Source organism: Triturus cristatus, chromosome 11 (assembly GCF_964204655.1).
Source record: "Triturus cristatus chromosome 11, aTriCri1.1, whole genome shotgun sequence".
NCBI lineage: Eukaryota > Metazoa > Chordata > Amphibia > Caudata > Salamandridae > Triturus > Triturus cristatus.
In genome coordinates this window covers 953,117,674-953,122,342 of record NC_140594.1, presented here as the reverse complement: position 1 = coordinate 953,122,342, position 4,669 = coordinate 953,117,674, and positions in this window count along the sequence as shown.

The window sequence follows — 4,669 nt, the reverse complement described above, 5'->3', positions numbered from 1 at the left end:
CATTGTTTCTATATCTGAAGTTTTGAAGTATTTCATAAAGACATACATTTTCAATATGTCTACTCCATTTTCAATTGTAGGTGTCCAACATTTTTCTTTTTATATATGTATATTCTGGGTCAAAATTCTGCAAGGTACTAAATTACAAGAACATATAGCAACACTATTTCGAGTGCATGCTAGGCCTAAATTCACCCAAACACTTAATTTGAACTTAGAGTTTAAACTAGCTGAACTCAACCAATTACAGCATTCATAAGATCCAATTTCCTTGTGTGAAAGCATTTTCAAACTGAAGCTGTACCATTTCTTTGTTAAAGACTTAAAAAACAAAACTATTGAATAAAAGAGAAAGTACGATGGTTATGATGGCGGGCGGATCGCCACCGCCCGGCCAGCGGTGACGATCCGCCCGCCATAATCACAACCACATTTACCCCCCCATTTTACCATGGCAGGGGGTACAGCGGCTGACGGAAAGTCTGTCCGCCACTTTTCTGCCGATCAGCAATCCGCACAATAGCCAGCTGGGAGGAACTCGGGCACAAAATGGTGGTGGTGCTTGGAAGGCACCGCCATCTATATTATGATGCCTGGCGGTTCAGGCCTTTCCAAGGTGGCGATGCCGCCATGGAAAGGCAGATGGGAATTGCTGTGGGGGCCCTTTGCGAGCACCTAGGGGGGTGGAGGGGTAAGGGGCTGACCTTCATTGCCATGCACAAGGTGGCAGGCACCACGCGGTGCCTGTCACATTCTGCATGGCAATGCACAACATGCCTCTTTGGCACTGCGGCGAGTGCTGCTTACAGCAGCAACCACCGCAATGATAAAGATGCGGGATGCGACCGCCACATCCACGGTCACATCCTAATTGGCACCGCTAGGGTGGCGGGCAGACTGAAGTCCGCCCACCATCCTATTTGGGCCTTCTGTATGGTTGACAAAGACTTTAAATTACAACATTATGCTATAGATTAAAAGAAAAAAGATTAGAGTACCTATTAATTATTAGTTATTTATATAACATTAGGATACAGGAAAGGAAGAAAGAATAGAAAAAGAAGAAAAAAGGGAATGGAAGGAATAGAAGAGGAGAAGGGAAGGAAAAGGGGTAATCAAATAGTTACTAGAGTAAAGATGAGTGTGCAGATAAGAAAGTAGTAAAATGTAACCAAAATAAATCAGACTTGATTTTTTGAGATTACAATTAAGTTGTAACAGTAGAAATTCTGTGTTCACCACAAATAACATTCCACCATGTTAGTTAACATATTTTAGAGTTATCTTTTCAGCAAGTATGGATAACTTTAAGTGCAAGAGCAAAAGAAAGGTCAGATAATTTCAACTTCGATGAAGTGTCATGAAAATCAACAGACATGGATCCAAGAAAAACATTTTGGAATTATAATGGCTTCAAAATCTTAAAAACAGTACAGCAATGGTATATCAAATGAAGTAATGAACCAGTAGCGGTAAGACATCACCAACAGAGAGGAGAGGAAGAGGGTTGATTTTATGTATAAACACGGATGTCCAAAGTACTCGATGATGTAGGAAGAAGAGCAATTGAGTGATATTGGCAGCTCTAGAGGTGGTAAAAACGTTGTGCCATAATGTGTCTCAGTTTTGAACCGAAAGGGTAATTGAGAGGTCTAGCTCCCAAGACAGTTCAATTGGGGATTTTGGGTTTTCAGAATTAGGAGTAGATAAACGTTTATATAGAAAAGAAGCTTTAGGATTAGAATAGGGAGAAATATTTGACAAAGGAGTCAAGGTAGCAAGTGGAATAACGTTGGTAGGAAAAGTTTTGATTGATAAAAAATATTGAAGTTCCTGTAATAATTGGGAATACTGGGATAAGCAAGTGGAGGGTAAATCATAACGTTCTTGTAGTATATTAAAGGGTATAACGGAGTTATGAGATAAAAGTTGGTGGACATGTAGAATAGTCTTCTCTTTCCAGTGTTTGAAGTAGAAGGATTTATGGCGAAACTTAATAAATGTATTATACCAAATAGAGGAGGCAAGAAAAGCTTGATAAAAATTAGAGCCGGCTGTGAACAGTGAAATTATCAAGTGTTGGGAATAAGTGCAATTGGACATAAAACAAATGTCATAAAAAGAGAATTTGTGTAATAAAGAACAATCCAAATAGAGTCAGCTAGGTATCCATACATCATGATATTGTCTGTTCAATGCGTAAACTTGCCTAATTAAAAAAGAAGTGTGATATAATGTTAAATTAGGGAACTGTACATCCCACTCGTTTTTTGGTTTGATTAATTTAGTTAAAGCAATATGGGCAGGTTTGTTGTTCCAGAGAAATTTAGTACAGAGAGAATTAATTTGATTAAAAGAGTAATTGAAGATTTTAAAAGGTAACATAGAAAGAAAGAACAGAATGAGCTGTACAATCATCATTTTGATGGTATCCAGTGTACCCCACCAGGATAAATAAAGGGGGGACCAGGAAGAAAGTGAGTTTTGAATCTTGATTTTTAATGCACTAAAATTGTGGGTAAGAGTTTGAGGGATGGTAGGAGAGAACCAGACACCTAGGTACTTAATTTTAGATGGACACCATTCAAGGTTGGTGTCAGAAAACATGAATTGGTAGTATAAGGAATTTAAGAGCAAAATCTCAGTTTTAGAGAAATTCAATTTATAGCCAGATATTTTATAATATAAATCCATTTCCTGTAAGAAGGGAGGCAGGGAGGTTAAGGGCTTTGAAAGGTAGATCAGAATATTCTCTGCATAAGCAGAAAGTTTATTTCATGGGAGTTTTGTTGGAAGCCAGTTATCAAAGAATTACGGCCAATGCGTTCAAGAAAGGGTTTGAGACATTAAAGAAATAAAACGGGAGAGATGGGACAACCTTGCCTGGTGCCTCCGTGCAAGTTAAAATAAGGGGATTAAAAAACCATTGACAGAGACACAAGCACGTGGTTCTGAATACAGTAGCTTGACAAACGAAATACATTTGGGGCCAATAGCAAACCATTGAAGAGTTTTGAACATGAATGTATACGATCAAATGCTTTTTCAGCGTCAAGGGATAATGCAGCCAGAGGATCAGGATACCCTCCCCGAGAGCAAGAATATTAGCGAACATTCTAGCATTACATGAAGTGAGCCTAACCTTTTTTTGTGTGTTTAGAATGCTTTATTAAGATTATTAAATTACATCAATTAAACAAAATGAATAAACACGTTCAATCCAGGCAAAAAGAATGAAAGAATAAAAAAGAACAATCATTAATTTCATTAACAGAAATGAGCAAATAACCAAACGTGAAAACAGAAAAAGTTAAAATTCATTTTAGTGGAGTATTTCCAGTTTGAGGGTATAATCTGTAGGGCAATAGCTATAGTCAAGTCTATGAACTTTCCCACCATACCCTGGGAGTGCTATAAGGGGGAGGAGCCTCCTAAAAAAATATGTGAAAGATCAAAAGGAAAGGACGTGGACAAAATGTTATTCAGCTTCTCCCAGATGAACATCTAAAGCTTTTTAACCAAAGGAAAGAGAAAACACATATGTAAAGAATCACTCTTATCATGCGAACAAGACCAGCATTTTGCATTATTAGTCAACTGAAATCTGTGAAGATCTGTAGGGGTGAGAAATAGCCTATTGTAAAAATAATGTAATGTTTTTGTTGTACACGCAGAACGAGATGAAGTATGAATTTTAGCCCAGATGGATTACAATGTCTGAAGAGAGAACAGGTCTTGTGGACCACTTCCCACAAGAGCTCCACCTTGGATTTAGTTCACAAATCAGAGGAGTGAGACAAAATCCTGTATACCCCAGAACCTTTCATACCAGATGAAAAGTCTAAATTGAGAGGGGGTTGACCTGCTGGAAAGGGGCTTGGAACCTGAGATAGAAGAGGAAGGAGAAGAGTCTTGAGATGAAGATAATGTGTAGCATGATAAGAAGATATGTCATGCTTCTCCTGGAGCCCAGAAAAATCCATGGAGATCCATGATTAAGTATATGGCTAAGGGTAATGATAGCTTTGTTAATCCGCTCTCTCCAGGAGAGAACTCTATTATTTAGTTTTATACAAGATTGGATTTTGTGACATAGTGTCCATGTGGGTGTTAGAAGAAGCAATTAACGATTTAGCAATGTTTATGAAATGGGTGAGTATTGGAGAGAAAATGGTCTTAGGGGGTTGAGAGATACAAACTGCCGTGTTCAAAGAAAAAGGTGTACCACTCCAGTTGGAAATAGTTGTGGAATACAGAGAGCTTCTCCCCGACACTTATTGGAGCTCCTTTAGCTTATTTTCTCTGGCACTGTTGATTGGCATCCCCATAACCTTTGAATGCAGTGAATGGATACTGTAGTGCTCATAGATTTATTCAGTTTTAGTTCTATCCACTTTTTCAAACTGTGCAGTTGAAGGTAACATTTCTTCCTCCATGCAACTTCCATTTGTGAAAACATCTACATCTTTGTAATACACATTATTCTATTTCAGATAGAATGGAGCATTCTTCATCTAATTCTCATCCACTAGTTCTTGCCAGATTTTATTTTTGCGACACACCATTCACTAAAATATTAAGTGGTTCATCCATATCTCTCTACACACACAGTTTCAATATTACGTTTACAATCTTCAGGTAAGTACACAACTCTGCCTTTAAGGCTTTT